Source organism: Talpa occidentalis, unplaced genomic scaffold (assembly GCF_014898055.3).
Source record: "Talpa occidentalis isolate TD23 unplaced genomic scaffold, MPIMG_talOcc4v2.1 talOcc4.5, whole genome shotgun sequence".
Lineage (NCBI taxonomy): Eukaryota > Metazoa > Chordata > Mammalia > Eulipotyphla > Talpidae > Talpa > Talpa occidentalis.
The window spans coordinates 37,689,320-37,708,085 of record NW_023604861.1 but is presented as its reverse complement, the minus strand read 5'-3'; the positions used below and the strand labels follow the sequence as shown (position 1 = coordinate 37,708,085).

Below are 18,766 nucleotides of genomic sequence, written 5' to 3'. Positions count from 1 at the left end.
CTCATGGATTCAATAAACTAGTCATTTATAGTTGCTAATTTTGTTAGCTTTCCATGGATTAATCTAGACTGGCAGCTGCTAATGTCTGAGCTGGAATCCTATTTGTTGTAGTATATCTGGTATTTTAGAAAATACATGTCACACAGTTGGACCTTCATAGTTATATAAAGTTTAAATGAGTGAAAGACATGAGCTCTATTTTGGTTTAGTGCTATTGGATGAGTAAGAGCCCTGATGACACTGCCTTGATATGGCTTTTTTGGTGACTACATCCATTTAGTGACAAAAGCTATTTGGATAATATTCTCTGGGGCATAGTAACTATCTGATAAATACAAATGCATAATAACCCTTTATCAATTAAAACAAATTGATGCCTGCAACTGATTTTATTTACTTAAAAACAAAATAATTAACATATTTCACCTTCAGGTATTCTATTATTTGTAACTTTATTTTCATCATTCATGACTAATTTTGTTGTCCTTTAATATTATAAAGTTGCCAGTGGGGAGTCTGAACTGAAATGCCTGCCACATAAGGATAGGACTATATTTTAATGAAATCAGCAGAAGTGAGTCTCAATGCATTTTCATCATAATTCAGGCCCTAGTTGAAGCATGATAAATGATCCTTGTCCTTGATCATTATGCTACCTGAGCAGTGATATGTCATTCATGTCTTCTCATTGTACTTTTGGAACTGCCATGGGGGTAGCAAATGCATGATAAATATTACTTGATTAAATTTATATTTCAAAAGAATTCAATGCTTTAGAAAAATAGGAGTAGCAAACTTAAATGTAGCTGAAATAATATTAGAATAAAAAAGACTTCATCGACTATCCTTGGTTCCATTTTCTTTTCTTTTCTTTTTTTACTCAAACAAAGATCCAGATATATTGAATATTTTCCTAAAGATGATTACCAGTTACAATTAAGTTTAGAATTAGAACACAGGTTGTTCATTCATACATTCATCTCACAAGAATTTATTGAGTGATTACAATGGTCCAGGCACTATACTAGGCATATATTGAATTAAAAGACAAAATTCTGCTTTGAAGATTTTTGGGTCTAATCAAGGAAAGACTGGTATTTTAGTAATTATAGAACAGGGTAAATAAAAATAGCTCCAAGAGAAGATATGAGGCCACAGGAGATGCAAAACGGAAGTCATTTTTATGGGAATAAGGAAGAATTCATACAGAAAAGACAGGTTGAGAGACAAGCAAATGTAACTTAAATGAAGAGTTGAGGAAAAACTGAAAGAACTATGTTCTGATCATGATGGAACTTGTAATTCAACGAAGAAGCATGGACTTGAAAACAAAGAAAAACTAAAGTACTTTAAGCTTGGAAGTAATGCAGTAATACATCTTCTGTTTATAAAAATATTTCTGGTTGCACAATATAGGTTGGCTTGCAGCACTAAAAGACTAAATGCAGAATAACTGTCATGATGGTTTTATAGATATCCAGGCAATAACCAACATGGTAAATATTTACGAGTATGATTAAGACTAAGGATATGAAAGTACAGAAAAATCAACAAAATTTGCTCCCAGATGGAACAAACAATGAGCTATTCTAGGCAGAATTCCAGTCTTGTGTTAATGCAATTATACCATCAATTCACTAATTGGAGTACATATACCCTTGCAAGTGTGTCAGAGCAGAGAAGTTCAGGATAAAAATGAGGCTTCTGGCTAGGGCATACGTTTTATTCAGTTTAAAAAAAATTACTTTTACCCTAACATAAAACTAGATATGAAATTCACTATCTAGTTTAAAAAGGAAACTTCAAAGAATTTTATAATTTAAGGTAGGTGACTTGAAGCAATGAATGCTCCACAGACTTAGAGTTCTTGAAACTTCTCTACCATTAGGGTTTTTTAGTAGATCATGTGAGTAAAACTTAACATGTGCAAGTTAATTAATCTTAGTTCCTAAGAAATTTGATTGGCCTGTGTGCCTGTTGCTATTTTTGACACTATTTGCAATGCTGGAGAAATTAATGTATGTGTTGTAGTTTCCATTTATAATGAGAAAAGTTCTTTCTATCAGGTTTCAGATATGTCCTGTATTATTGATTTTTTTTTCTAAAAGTTATTTCCTAAATATGAAATTCACATAACTGGCATCCTGTATTTTTGTTACATCTTACAACTCACTTGTTGATGGTCTTTCCCTTTTTGCACACTATAACATTTTGTGTAGCTTTGAAACAAATATTTTAATTTGAACTTCAGCTATCATTTCATATTTTAATAGGCATCTTTTTAAGATCCCTTTAAAAGGCATTATCCATTTTATGTAAGTAACTAGTATGTTGCCACTGTTTTGCAAAACTTAGTGTATACATCAACTACCCACATTTGGTGACTTTGTGCTCCTCCTTCACATCAAATGAGATAACCTAATTTTCATTTAATTTTAACACATATTCTTTTTTACAGAATTCCACAAGGAAATCTAATGATCCACAATGACTCCTCAAAATTAATTTCTACCCCACTTCTGACAAGCAACTTATTTTCTACACATACACACGCACAAAAAAAAAAAAAGAATCTAGTAACACTACTACTACTACTCTACAACTCCAGAAATATGTAAACAACCATTCTCAATATGTTAATATTCTTCCTTAACCACTTCATCTCAATGGTAGATAGGGTTGCCTATAAATGTCTGCTAAAAAAAAAATCCAGTAATTTATAGTTGAGGTTGTAATTTTTAAAATAAAGCTGTTATTTATTGGATAAGGAAATGGAAATCAATCCTGGAAATTTTCAATTGTTAGTATATATGCACATTCCCATAAATTATAAAGTAAATCCTCATTTAATACCAACAATAGACTCTTGAAAACTACAACTTTAAGTAAAACAAGTGTAAGGAAATGAGATCCTTAAATAATATTTTAAGGTATTTGTGTTCATCTTATAATCAACTTTATAATGAAACAATAGTGAATCAAATGACATTATTTGAGGATCTGTGTTTATAAAAGGAGATTAGTTTATATTTTTCATTGTGTTGAATATGCTCTGCATATTACATCAATACATAATATTGCCTTTCCTACATTCTAAGATTAGACCATTTTAGAGTATGCCATAGCACTAAAAGTCACATTTATAGAAAAAATAATTATGTCCATACAAAAAATAAACACACCTTATAAAACATACCTTGACTTACAAATGTACCATTTGAAATAAAATGCACATTTTAGAATCAACATAAAATAGTTGTACAACCTATTCCATTTATTAGGAAATAGACACTCATGATGTGTGTTAAGAAAAATGAAATCCATTGTTCTCATCTTAACACCTTAACTCTTTAGCCAAACTATTTGAGTATGCTTTCTTATTCTGTCTCTACTCACAAGGATTTGTAATTAATCTAAATAGTCTGATACAAAAACACTCCTGGGAGCATGCCTGCTTTATATTATTTTTCCAATATAATTTCTATCATAACATCATGAGATACATTGAGATAAAGACTCTTGAATCTTTGAGACTTTGTATTTTGTTGATTCAATGTAGTAGAGGGGTAAATGAGCTCAAGGCCTTTTCTGAATAGTTTTCCACTATTTTTCTTTAGAGTATCTCTGAAAGTACCATTATAGATAATAAAATTTGATTAGGGAAGGAGACTAGAAGACTTTCTCATACTTAATAACTTAAACTTGTTACGACTTTTTAGGAAAGATTTTATAGTTCTTATTTTAACATGAAATACTTTATAGGAAAGCATATTTGATGGAACAATATTCAGGTATCCATTGATCTCTAATTTTTTTTTTTTTTTTTTTGTGGGACCCTCGCCGGTGGCGGGGGAACAAACTGGTGTTGCAGAGGCTGCAGGCAGCCTCTCAGCCCAGCGCTCAACCGCTGCACCACCAGGGGAGGCCCATCTCTGTCTCTGACTTAATTTTAATAGTAGCAGAACCTTATCCTTTATCTTTAACAGTAATAAGAGTTTCTGATATTAATTTCTTTTAGCCGAGTCATCGTTAGTTACAACAATCCCTGAAGCAGAGATTGAGGAGGGGGAAATGTCTATAAGATCCAAAGTATGATATTAAATGGTACTGGGAATACAATAAAAACTCAAATACTATGCCCACCTCCAACTGATCATTGTGGTAAAAGATAATATGCTAATATGAACTCAGAATTTTTTATTCTGCAGGTTTTAAAATTCTAAAATAATTGGACACTACAGGGAAAATTGGTGAATCAGAATAAAAGTGGTCACCCTTTTATACATAAGACTTTCAGACCTGTGGTGGATATGGAAAAATAAGGGTTTAAAAGATATGGAGGGTTTAACAGGCAGAGACGAAAAAGAAAGAACTGACATACATTCATGGATATAAAATGATATAAAACTATTTGAGAGTAATTGATTCATTAGTTTTTGTTGAAAACATAATAAGGACCTAGTCAAAGAAATCTTTAATCCACTCAAAGTAGTTAGTATTATATTTATATTCTGTAGGCTATAGGCCTAGAAAATTGAGAGACATTTTCGCTAGTGTAGTAACTTGGTTGCAACTACTTATCTAGTACTGCTTTCTAAAATTAATCAGAGGGGGTCAAACAGACATCAGGAAACTAGCAGAGGAGACCCATTCAAAAAAAATCTGTAATAGCTCAGTAATGAAGTAGTAATATACTATTGGCAATGAAACTACAAAGAAGAACAAGAATGAAGAACACTTTATAGAATAATTAAATTATGACAATGGATCATTTATAGGAGATATAAAAGAAATAAATATAACTTAAGCTTTGTACAGGAGCAAATGAGAAAATGTTAAACACATTAACAAAAAGGGAGATCAGGAATACAAACTCAGGATGGAAGGGAGTTGATGTATGTTGCTTTACATAGTCTGTTTATGGGATGAAAACGGTATAAATAGTTGCTTGTTGATTGATTTTTACTTTATTATAATTGTCTTTTTCCTGGTCCCTTATTTAGGTTTTCTAAATTCCTGCTATGAGTGAGACCATCTGGTATTTCTCTTTTTCTTTCTGGCTTATTTTGCTGAGCATAATCCCTTCCAGCTCCATCCACGTTGCTGCAAATGGCATGAGTTTATCTTTTTGATTGCTGAGTAATAGTCCATAGTGTATAGAGACACACTATGGGGTGGTGGGGGGAGGAGGAGTAGGATCAAAACAAGGGGTCCTGGGAATTGTATGGGGAATATAACCAAGATGAAAATGCATACATTTTCATGAATTGAAAAATGAAAAATGATGTAAAATATATAAAAATGAAAAATGATGTAAAATATATAAAATTTAAAAATAATAAAAATAAAAAAGAAGAGGGCATAAGTAATGGAAAAGCAGCTGGCTTGAAATGTGAGATAAAAAGAAATCTAACCTGAATATACAAATTTGGAAAATGTAAACCAGATAGAGAAAGGCAAATACTGTTGGTATTTTGTAAAATTAAAAGCAAAGTAAACCTCAAAGAGTATAAAAATATCAGAGATTTAGGGTAGGAAAAATGGGAAGATGGTAGTAAAAGGTACAAACTTTCAGTTATAAGATGAACAAGGTCTGAAAAATCTTATGTATAAAATGGTGAATATAGTTGAAAACACTAATCCAAAGTTACTGAGGAAAAAAAGGCAATGTAGACGCTCAAATTATCACATTGTGCACTTTAAATATCTTACAATTTTATCAACTATGCCTTAATAAACTGGGGGAAGGAACAAACATTTGTATATAGGTAAAATTTAAGTGCCTGAAAGTAAATTAGATTTATCTTTTCTCATTAATTTAGGAAAAAATTGATGAAGTTGAAGATCATTCTCTTTTATAATTTTTATAATAGGAAAATTTCTTAGAATTCTTACATTACTCTTAATGATATAACAAATATGCAAAAGTCTTTTAAAAGACAAGAGATTTTATCTAAAGATAAAATTAAAAATTCTTTAAATCAAAATTTTTAAGCCCATTCATGGACAGATGTATTTGGCAACAAAAATATTTTACTAGGAATCACCTTTTTAGCATATTATATATAATCATTATTTTCCTCATCTCTTTATGTGATTCTTTATACAAGAACTTTTTATACTCTTAGTGGAAGACTTGAAAAAAAATACCTATTTCAGTGACATTGGCTTTAATTAAAAATGTATGACAGAAAAATTCATCACTTTAGTAATGCACTTACTTTGTGTCTATTATAGATAGCCTTTGCTCTCAATAAAGTTATATAGGCACAGTTGTTATCTAGTCATAATAACATGATTTTCTTAATGAGATGGTTTTACTTTCACTTCAAAATGAAATAATATATTTTATTGTACTCTCCTCGGGCCTTTTTAAATTATGAAAGCATAATGCTTATTAGTGACAAGTGAAGAAAGCAATGGATAATATTCTCTTGTCCTTCCTGACTGCCTCTGAAAATAATAATTACAATTTTAATTTGAAGATGAGGCATATTTTAAAAATGTTCACCATGTGAAATTTCTAGACTGAACTATACACATATTTTTCATTGTGAATCATACAGAAGCTACAAATTGTTTTCAATCATAAAAACAAATATATTGCTACCATTGATTTAAACTTAAGATTTTCAAGATGCAGTCTTTCCCAGTTAGTGATATTAGTGGCATACACTTTTAAAAGTTTAATTCCCACTATTGCAGAAATTACTGCTATTAGGAAGTTTTAACAGGGTCTGGCCATTAAGAAAATACTATGCCAACAAAGCTCAGCAGAATCATCTATTGCATGGGATTTTTTTTTAAATCAAGATGAAATTTAATTAGTGAAATTATACTATGTACAAAAACCGTGGATTTAGTCAAAACAAAATTTTTAAACATTTTTAAAATGTAAAGTACAATTTAGCTTAAAATTCCTTACATTTTCAATTACTATAAATAAGTTATTTTGTTACTATATTGTTAAATATTGCTTCCACATACAGTGAGGTGGTTACATAAAGTTGCAGTTTTCACTTTAAAGTCTTAATTTAAGCACGAAGTGTGGCATTTACATTCACTTGATTTTCTAAAATTTTTGTACTTTACTTTTTCAAATCCCTTTATATCCTTCAAAGAAATATTTTGTGTGTATTTGCTTAGAATTTATTTTTTTTAAAGATTTATATTTTTATACAAGCACTGGGTACAGTCAGAAGCGCGGGAGGGTGTGACAATTCACCGGAGCAAGAGCGGGGAGTAGAACACGCAGAAGGACCGAAGTACACTACTGAGGGGAGCAGCGGGCGGCAGGAGAAGTCTGTGCGCCATGTGAGACCCTCGCCTGGTGGCCTGGGATCAAACAGGCACTGCAGAGGCTGAGGGCAGATTCGCAACCCAGCGCTCAACCGCTGCGCCACCAGGGAGGCCCCTTAGAATTTATTATTAATGACTTCTTTTCTATGACTATAGAAAATGTCTTATAAAATGTGATCTAAGACTCCATTTCATCAATTCTAAAACTTATTGAGTAAAATATTCACCAGCTAAGGTCCTCAATTATTTTTAATGTTCCAGCTAATAATGGAAATATATCACTTCATTAGTATTGTATTTTTTTTTCTTTTCATTACTTTTAGTTGCCCAATTGCATTTTATTCACCTCTGTGGAAGCAAATTTTGAGTCACTGATCTGTAGGTGATGCTTGGTTTTGCTGCACCTCTTGGATGAAAGTAAAAATTATTTATAGAAATAATTTTCAGGAAATAATTTTCAGGTAATAAAAGTTCAGATAATTTTCTTACTAAAAATCTTCATAGTCAAGTATGTGACATTGGAATAAAATTATTAGTAGGCATTGACCATCATGAATCCTAGAAGTGGAGACATAAATGTTTAAGTATAAATTGCCTTAATTAAGCATTTGAGAGATGGAAAGATTAGGTTCAATATGGCTTCCTGGTAAATGGACTTCACATCCATGTGAATAGAGTTCTTCCAAACCATCTAACTAGATTTTTGTCTTCACCTCAAAGTTTCTTGTATTTTATTAACAATTTCCCAAATCATATACCTAAGAACACGTTGTAGTTCAAAGTTGAGGCAGGAGGTTTGAATCCATTCTATTTTACTGTGTTCTGTTTTACCTCTCACTTGAAAGGTTTTTTGAAAAACTTACTAATTATCTTATTACTTTAGCATGGTAATCTAGTATTGTCAGCTATGAATTCAATTTTTCAGATTAGATCAAGCCTAGATATACCAGTTGTTCTTAAGAAGATCTATTTTCACATATGACCCATTAGTCCATGATTGATCAACAGCAAAAATTAGATTTTCAAATTAATACACTTGACACAGTTCACAAAAATGACCCTCAATTGAGAAATGGAACAGAGTCCACTTTGGAAAGCAGATTGTTATTTAAAAAAAAAAAAAAATGTTACCAAATGAAGGAAAACTGAGGTTACATTTGACTCTGTGGTGGTCAGGGCTGGTTATGCAGGTGTGAAATGGGTATAGAACTTTCTGAAAATTATGGGTTTCCAAAAGTCTATGAAGAATAAAAATGTGTGGCGGACCAGAGAAAATTCCCTGGTTTTACTTCGCTTAGGTATAAACTGAAACAATCAAATCTGCATAACATCCATATTGTACCAGATGCTGTTACCTACTTGTAAAGCTGTGTTAATTAAGGTCATTTAATGTTTTCCTAACTGATCATTTTGAGAATAGAATTTTGTTCAATATAATTTTTAAAAATTGTAGCCTTCTAAATAGTTTAATGCTAGATTTTACAAATTGTAGGAGACTGTGCTATATGTCCATTTTACCCCTGTCTTTTTGACTTGCTGGTCCATATATTTTTTTACATTGTTTCACAGCTTTTGTGTCTTATCCATGGATACTACAGGGATGTCTTCAAATATTAACTTGTAACATCTCTAATAGTTTTTGGCATTATATAATCCCTAAGGAAAACTGTGGTCATGTGCATTAATTATGGCTTTTACTTATGCAAATTTGACAAGTCATTGGAGGGTGGAAATGAGTATGAAGTCCTCTCTAGTTATCTGATTTGTCATTTGTTTCACTGTATTAAGAGGAATTGTGTTAGCAATGAAGTTACCTCAGTCTTAGTATTACTCCTTCCATCTCTTGTTTTGTGGAAGCTCTCTTCTTATTTTTCAGTGTTAGCTTTTTGTTTTTTCTTTTTTTTTCTTTTTGCATGTTCTGTACCAAGCTAACATATTTACTCCACCAGCATAACACTACAATAATTGCATAACACTACAATAATTGTAGTGTTATGATTTCTACCATTTCTTTTCAGAGTTATCCAAATATAATAGTGTTCCATGAATTATATTTTAAGTGATAACTGCATAAAAATATGAAATGCTGAAAAGTGAGTCAAGCTTATATTATGCATGCAATGTAGCATACCTGATTTGCTTCCCGTCTGAAAGTTCCTTAGATCTTCATAGGACAACACCTTAACCTGTAAAATGATATTTTGAGAACAGATATTTCAGTGAATCTAAATTTAAAGTTAGAAGATTATCTCTAAGGTCGATCTATTGGAATTACTTATCTGAGCCAAAGTAATTCAAGTAATTCAGGTGTAGTGAAACACTTCTAATTTTAAATTCAGAAGCACTGAGGAGTGAGTTGGATTATCAGCTATAGCACTTAGTTGATCCTCTTTCTTATCATCCTTGACTTTTAAAGCCTGGCCTTTTAAAAAATGTGCTTCAGAAATCCATGTGCTCACAAGCATTTGATTCATTAATTTTGAAAGACTATTACAAAGGTCTTTAAGTGATAAGTTCAGTGATATCAGAAACCCAAGTGTGAATATACACAATTAAAAAAAAAAAAGAACTCTGTAAAATGTCACAATGAATCAGGGGTTCCAAAGTGAATCTTGGATGAAAGGACAATTAAATCCTAACAGGCAAGTCATAATTTATTTTTGGTAGGTGGTGGTTTTCATGAAGTAGGAATTATACATACAAGGATAGTCATAGGTGGCGGTGGCAGCAGAGGCAGCAGCAGCAGATGCATCCATCTTCACGCCAGCCAGTCAGAATCTGAAGTGTTTATACAGAGAGGCCTTAACAAGATTCAGTCAAGTATACCATCCAGATGATCTCAATAACAAATTACTGAAAGGTGCTTCCTTTCAGTGGCTCCAGGAGGTAAAGCTGAAAGGTCATCCATAGGGCATGTCCTTTCTGTGACCTCCACCAGTCACCCCTAGTGATCAGCTCTGACAAGTAAAAAGGTCCCCCTTTTCCAAGGTGTGCCCTGGAGCATCCCACAGTCTGAATCTTCATTCAATGGATCCTTTGATTTTAGGGGTGGGCAGAGAATAAAGAACTTCCTTTTGTCCCTATGTTATGTTTTCAGTGCAAACATTTGCAAACCCTTTATTTTTAATTTTGTTACAAAGGGATAAAGATAATACAGATTGTACATACATCAAACTAAACTTCTAAATAGGTACCCTAAATTGTCTCGTTAGTCTTGTTGGTCTAGACATAAACTAAACTATATTTCTTCTCTCCCTATCTCTCCCCCATCCTGACCCTCAACAACTTTTCTTTCTAAAGGTACAATATATTTAGCAAAGAGTAGGAATGACAATGCTGCCACTTGCTAAAGTCCCAATTTTCATCTGATATATATGTGTATATAATGTATAAGTCTATAGATGTACACACATACATAATATGAAATTTTACATTACAATAGGATTAAAAATGAACAAAATACTGTTTCAGATTAAATTATTTGTAAACTGAACTTTTGGTGATGATTAAACTGTGTTCAAGCAATGATATTGTAAAGGGCAGGACAGGACACAGTGCAGGTTTTCAATGATCCAGCAGACTGGGTAAAGGAGAAGTCAGAGTCCTCAGTGGCTTTTTGCAGGCTTTTATTGGGATTTGCCCGGTACACAGCAGGCAGGGATGCTGGGGGGCCGGGAGGCTGGCAGGCCTCCCAGCCCCCAGCACGTCTTCACTCTATCTGGGCTCTTCGGCCTTCTCTCTGCTTCTCTCTGCTCTTCTCATGGCTCTGCTTCTCTCTCAGCTTCTGCTGGCGTCCCTGTGACGACGCTCTTAAAAGCCCAGTCTCAGCCCAGGTGAATCCCATCTACCTATGCCCACACCCTACTCCAGGTGCCCGCCATCAAGCATGCATTCAGGACCGCAAGGATCCATCATCTATCCTGATGGCGGGAGGGCAGAAAAGCCTGACATTTTTCCTTACCCTACAGATATAAACTACTTTCAACTAAGAAATCAGGTAACATTTTAATATACTGTTACCAATAATTTTTAACTTTGTTTTCCCATTAGATATAGCTTATTATATTCTTGCTACTGTACTATTACAGTATAGGTAAAAGGGTCTTTAAGTTGTTTTGAATGTAAATAATTTACATTATGCTGTAGGAAACGGGACAATAATGACAACTGATTTAGGCCTTGAGGTAGAATTAGAGTTAGTATAGGGAGAAAAGAAAGACTGAGTCAGGGCTTTTAAATTTGGGGAAGATTTTTCAAAGACAGGCACAGGTTTGGGTATAATGTTTTGCAGGTCAGTGAGGAGAAGGAGCTCTGCCATGAGTAAAGTGGGCTATTGCACGAGATGGGAATCTTTTTACAAACATGTTGTGTCTCCATCAGGGAGAAGCTGAACCACCTGGTTGGAAGGTGGAGCATTACTGCATGAAGAGCAAACATGCTGTAGGTACAGAGGAAAAACAGAACAAAAGAAATAATTGCCAAATCTTAGACTAAAACAGAAGCCACAGGTTAACAATGAATAAAAGAATACAAACAGAACCAGGAGTCAGGAACACACAGGAATTTGACTCCACTAAGTCCACTTCAGCCATTTGTTGCAGACATTACTAAGTAACCATAACAATCTTTTTCTTCAGATAAACCTGATTAGCCCCATCATCACTCAGTATTCCGTGAATTCCTTTTTCATCATTACTGACACCTCAACATCTTTGAATACCTAAGTGTTAGAGGCAATATAGAGAGAAGTCTGTTATTTTTTCCTTAGGGTAAAGGAGATAAATAATTTGATTTTATTTTGTCCTCTATGGCTACTTTATTGGTTGTGATGCCAATTAAAGAGTTTATTAAACTGTGCTTCTCAAATTTTGGTCTGCAGACCACCTTCAGCAAAATCTCTGGACTCCAGAATCTCCGGACTCCTTTATTAAGGCCTGTTGAATGAGAATTCAGAACGAAGAACCTGTGTTGTTAGTATCACTATGCAAGAATCCATTACACAGAAAGTTTGAAATGCACGATCATAAGGAGCCATTTGGATGACCTCCTTGAAGAGCAAAAATGCTGATAGAGTCAACCTGGCGTAGTTACTTCTCCTTAATGATACCTAGAGTTAAATTCAGCTTCAGGGAGAAACCAAACATATTAGTTGAGATAAAATGTAACAGAGTAACTGTGTGTACTAGATGGAAACATACATATGCATTACACAATGCTAAAATAATATATTGATATGACTGTATTTTTCCTGAGTAAACTATCAGTGGTTTAGAGGAGTATAAACGCTTGTCCAGGAATAATCAGTGTTTGCTCCTGACCGAACCTTCTTTCGTTTCTAGCCTGTCGGAGCTGTCACTGTGTTAGTCTTATTCCTTAGCTTATGTGTTTAGCAACCCTAATGGAGTGCTGCCGATTGTAAGCTCCTAATAAAGACTTATTAAATTAAATTGTACTTGATTTTCCCCTCTGGCGATGCAAAACAAAGTAACATCCCATCCAGCAGTTGTGAAGGAAAGAAAATAGCTTTTCAAGGGTGGCCAGATTCAAGCCATATCTTGTTAAACAACATATTCAGAGCTAATAGTGAAGCCAAGTCCTAAAATTTAAAGCCATATCCCTCTATTTTTTCCTTCTCCTTTTTTTTTTTCACCTTGTGTCCTCCTCTTACTTTATTACTTCTTCCTAAAATGTGTTTATCCCCTTGCTCATTTTCCTGTCTAGAGGAAATATTTGCAACTTATAACTGCCCATAATATGTTTATTCTATCTCTCTTCAACTGTCACATATATCCTACTTTCATATATTTATGGGGTATAACTCACTGTTTATAAATAAGTGTCTCTAAAGGGCAGGTTCTCTTTAAGTCTCCAGCACCTGGCTGTATAAAGCAGAGGTGGCAATGTTTATGCTTACCCAATTATGCTTGCAAAAATGAATGAATGAATCAGGAAAGTCAGTTTGGGGAGGACTGTATAAGGAGAGATTCCTTTTGCCTTCATTGTCACTGTAAATTAAATGTTCTTGTTAGAAAAAGTATCGTAGGCCTCCCCTCGTGGCGCAGGCGGTTGAGCGCAGCACTGTAAAACTGTCCGCAGCCTCTGCAGCGCCGGTTCGATCAAGGCAGGACGGGGAGGGTCCCACATAGCGAGGCAGACCTCTCCTGTTTCACCCACTGCTCCCCTCAGCAGTGTATTTCGTCAGTCTGCCTGTTCTGTTCCCCACTCTGGTGAATCCTCTCACCCTCCCGTGCATCTGGCCTGTACCCCAGTTCTTGTATAAATAAATAAAAATCTTTTAAAACATTATTAAAATTAAAAAAAAAGAAAAAGTATTGCCCTTATTTGGATAGAGTTACTACATTGTTTCTTAAGTATAACTACCTTATATTTGCAAAACACCAGTGGGTATTTCTGAGATCTTCATTTGTGCATAGTACCATACCTACCAGGTAAATACAAAAGGTAACAAGGAAATTTGATTACTTCTTGTGAGTCATTTACTTTCCACTTACGAAAGCACACATGTATGTTTTAATTGTTCTTTTTGGAAGTTTCAGAGATAGTAAGAAAAGGTTTTATAGTACTTAACAGTCTATAGAAGTAAAAAAAAAAATGAACTATAAGATTTTATGACAAAGACAGAAAGCAAGATAGGGAAGACATGCTATTTAAATAAACATGCTATTTAAATGTATTTGAATCCATTGTCATTGTCCTGCTATGACAAGTGGTTGCCACTGTATAAGGTATGTTCTATATACAGGTATTAAATGAGTGAGAGAATGGGATTCAGTGACCCTAAACCAAGTCCAATTATTCCAATGACAGGAAAAAAGAAGTCCAGAACTTCTAATACTTCTTTGAAAATTTGAGAGAAATTTGAGAAAATACCTTTCTCTAAAATACTATCCCCAAAAGCAGTCTAATCTCTTGCCTAAATGCCAAAGACTAAACAGTAATCTATTCCCTCAGGTAGTGTATGTTGCAGCTTTATATTCTGTGAGTAAAGACTAGCAGAGATAAAATATTTAATAGAGATGACATATCACCCTGTCCCTCTAATTTATATTATACCAGACCATCAAATTTAGCTATAAATTATTTCATATCCCTAGAAATGCTGACATTTCTGAAAGTAAAGGATTTTTTCACTTTTGGTTTCAGATTACTGACTTTGTGAAAGGGTTGTGTTAATTTTTCTGGTCAAGTGTCAACTGATGAATCCCAAAAGGCACAACTAAAATGCTATAAACAAACATCTTGTGGCTTTATCAAACATGTTTAGCCATTTGTGAGATGGTAACTTTCCCTTGGGCCCCAACTAAAGGGAAAACAAAAAGAAACAAATATTTTTATCTTATAAATGAACACTAGTCTTGTAATGATATATATATTAAATTTTTATTTTGCATTTGAGTACATTTTATTGCATATGCAAGACATCCAAAAATTTTTAAATGTGTGTACTAAATAATATCATGAAAAGGAAGCTAGCCTTTAAAGTCACCCTTTGTAAAGGAAGGTACAAGGTTATTACACATATTTTCTCTGAATTTTCCTTGTAATATGAATAAGTACACATGAAAATTTGGTAAATGTCTTTCCCTAAGAAGATGCTATGCATTTTAGAAAATGTATGATTTGGCAATTACTAAATAAGTTATTCATTTCTTATGCATAATAAATAAATAGTTGCATTAAATATATGTAACCTGTAAGAATGTGACTTATGGTTGCCTCCACCAATACCAATGTATGTGCTTTGCTCATTCAATTTAATAATACATTTTCAATAATAAATAAATTAGGTAATAAATTTGTGTTATATGCTAGAACCTAGAAATAACTCTCCTTCCTCTTTCTCTCTTCCTCTCTCTCTCTCATACTCAGTACTCCACTGAAGTCTACATTTTTTGAAAAAAATAAATGTTTTATCGTGAGAAAATAAACAAATCAAAGGAAGAACAAGGCAATAATAAGTATAATCAATAATTCTTAATAACTTCCTTATAATTTTATTACTTTTTCTACATTTAAAAATCTCTTTACTATTTAATCTTCATAAAACCCTGTGAGGTTCTAAAATATTATTTTGACAATTTAACATCAGAGCACATCACAGTCCATTGAAGTCAATGATAGATCAGTTCTTATAGGAAGTAGTAATTTGTAGCATATTTAGTTTGACAATACAGTTTTCTTGATTTCAGCTCTATATATTTTCTACAGAACAAGTAAGTAGATTATATTGGTTTATAATTCCCCCATTTAACTATGTGAACTTCATGGCTTATCCTTCATTTATTCTTAAATGTTTTAAATTATTTCTCTTTACCTTTGCTTTCTCAGTCAATAAAATTTAATTCATTTGCTCTTAAATCCCAGTTCTAATACCTATATATATCCCCGACACCAGCACCACACAGAGTTTCTCTCATGCTCAGAGAGGTCACTCCAAAACTCTTTCCTTTGACTAATCAATAAACAGACTACTTGTATGCTTTCACAATATCTGTGGAGTTGGCTTTTCAGTCTTGATCAGGGGGTCTCAAGAGCCCTCCTCTGGGTTTGGGAGTAGGACATCTCAGTATATTCCTTCCATTCCCAGTGGGAGTAGCCGTGGACAGAGGCTGGCTCATTCCCAGCTTATCTACCTGTATTGGAGGGAGGGATTGGACTGAGGGAATCCTGGAGCCTCTTCCTTGTTCAATGAAAGTGGAAGAGATAACCTGACACCTTTTATAAATTAAAAAGATAGTAGACAGTGTCAGATCAGTGCCTTGCTATAACTAGTGGTTGCCATTAATTTTCAACGTGTTTTTAATATGAATTTATCATTGATTGACTCTGAGGATATATATGTACTTAATTTGCAAAGAAAATATTGAGGATTTTGTAAGATATTTGATTGCTTGCTTACCTAGGACACAGCATAATTTAAAAAAACATAGGTATTAGAATTACATAAATATAAATCTTAATTCCAGTTCTACCTCTTACCAGCTATGTACTTCTAGAAAGCTGACATTTTTCAAATTTTCAACAAGTAAGATGATAAAGAGTTATAATATTTAAATGAAACAGGCATGCAGGTGCTCACTAAATATTATTGCTGAGTATTCTCATCTTATTCTCTGAAGAGCTAACCTATTTTTCTTCCTTCCTTATTATTAGATAATATCAATTGGTTTCTTCTGGCATAAGTTGGAGTCAGACAATGAAGGTCAACAACAGAAGAAAGGAGAATGAGAGAAGTATTTCTTTTCCTAGGTCCCTTCCTATTAGGTTGCCAGGAACTACCTCTGGGTACCAAAAGAAAATTCTGGTGTCCAATCAGGTAGTCCTTCTTCTACTTCACAGATTCCAACTTTGTTCAGTCAGCAATCTCACCCTCCTCTAAACAACTTAGGCTACAGGCGGTAGTGGCTTCCTGCTGTGGTTCTCTCTAGATGCTTCATTAATTTCCTAAAATCATCTCGCACCATTGTAAATAGTTCATTTATTAAACTCTGATCAAACACCACTTTTCTATAAACCACCTATTCTCCAAATGGGACACTGACCAAATCATTATTGCAATGATTGTTATTATAATTATTGAAGAGTGGTCTCATTGAATACAATGCCAAGTGTCACTATGGAGAGTCATAGGAACTGACTTGACATCTTGAAATCTACCAAGTGATACATGAAAATGAAAAAAAATATTAATCCCATGGAAAAGTATCTAAAATGCCAGATTTCATAAATGAATTCAGAATGGTATATATTTGTTGGGAAATGTACTAATTTACCAATTATTTTTATCTGTATATACATGTAATACTGTTAAAATTGCACAAAAATTATACATGTAGGGCCTCCCCTGGTGGTGCAGTGGTTGAGGACTGGGCTGTGAAACTGCTCGCAGGCTCTGCAGCACCGGTTCAATCCCCGGACATCGGAGAGGGTCCCATATAGCGCACAGACCTCTCCTGCCGTGCCTGCTGCTCCCCTCAGTAGTGTATTTCGTCAGTCTGTCTGTTCTGTTCCCTGCTCTGGCTCTGGTGAATTCTCTCACCCTCCCGCGCTTCTGATTGTATCCAGTGCTTGTATAAATAAATAAATAAATAAATAAACAAATAAATAAATATTTTAAAAAAACAAACAAGGTACTAAAAATAAATTACACATGTATCAAATTCAATAGATTTGCCTTTTATGAGACTCATGAAAAATGTTATAAATGCCTTCCTGAGGGTGGCTAGGATAAGGATTGCTAAGAGAGACACCTCTGCCTCTTCAATTCTGGAGAGGCAGCAGAGTGATGGCAGAGGAGAGACCAAGCTGATCTGACCAGTACCTGAAAATCCAGCAGCAGGTTCACTGTGGGGAATGGCTCTACACTTTCTGGGAAAGGTGGCTATCAACAAAGTCTCTTCAACTGCAATGTGAAAAGAAAAGATACTGAGTGTTGGTCTACTCTTTCCTTTATTCAACTTGATATTTCCAACCTAGGCCAAGACACTTAACACACCATAATTTGTTTTGAAATGGACCTTCTCCTTAGCCAAACAATAGAACACACTTTGGTTGTTACAGATAAGTCCACTTTCTGTTTTGCTAAGAAAGAGGTATTTAATCTGGTACCCATTTCTTTCCTATAGAGGAATGCCCCAATTGCTACCATCAGAACAGTTGCAGACCAGTAGTTATAGAACTCAATGCTGATCTTAATGAATAAAATGTTTTAGCACAAGGTATGAGAGAGAATAGAAGCAAAATATTCTTTTAATTTAGAATGTTTTAAAAAAATTACACACTGATGTTTGTCAGTTACTTTCTCTGAAGCAGTTTAAGACATATCAGAGAAAAGAGCTGATTCATTTTACAAAGCCAGAGCAAAATAAATTAGCATGAGAGATTCTCCTTCTAGTAACTGTTGAGAAGATGAGCATTCATTTTCCTCCTTTCCTATCAGCAAGATTTCCAATAATCCGTAGTTTCAGGCAATTCACTCCTTCTACCTCAATTGGTTGACCCAGGCACTGGGATTGATTGCTACAGGTTTAATATAACTACAACTAATAGCTTGTAGATTGTTTTATAATCAAGCCTTGCCTGAAATGTCTGTTAAAGTTTGCCCCAGGAATAAGAATGTCAAAATACTTGGGACAAATGACTTTCTCCAAGTCAGGTGTAAAAATACTTCCTAACAAGATAGCAGAATCATTTGTTTCAGAACCTACTAAGATTTATAAACACAAACAACAACTAAAATAAGACAACTTACAAGTGTTTTAAGTAATAAGTCAAATTGTTGGGGACCTTGAGAAATATTAATTCATGGCCTATTGGTGCTATAAGAGGCAACAGAGAATCCTGAGGCCTGTTTTTACTTTTTCCTTAGAATGCTGGCAACAAGTCTGGCATCAATGCACACAGATAATTGTCTAAAACTTTGAACTTCTTTCAAATGTGGACATTT

The 18,766-nt window shown here is 33.9% G+C and overlaps 1 long non-coding RNA gene and 1 other non-coding gene across 2 annotated transcripts in view; both read right to left on the bottom strand.

Moving 5' to 3' along the window:
• Positions 1 to 10,021, bottom strand: part of LOC119259741 (uncharacterized) — a 159,473-nt gene extending 149,452 nt beyond the window's left edge. The window contains exons 1-2 of the long non-coding RNA XR_005128543.2: positions 10,001 to 10,021; positions 9,431 to 9,485 (exon numbers count right to left, since the gene is read on the bottom strand). This is a non-coding gene — a long non-coding RNA (uncharacterized LOC119259741). The remainder of the gene's footprint in view (positions 1 to 9,430; positions 9,486 to 10,000) is intronic.
• A 7,844-nt stretch (positions 10,022 to 17,865) lies between these two features.
• Positions 17,866 to 17,998, bottom strand: LOC119260029 (small nucleolar RNA SNORA41). Its single transcript, XR_005128669.1, has one exon. It is a non-coding gene; the product is annotated as a small nucleolar RNA SNORA41 (small nucleolar RNA).
• Between the last annotated feature and the right edge of the window lie 768 nt (positions 17,999 to 18,766).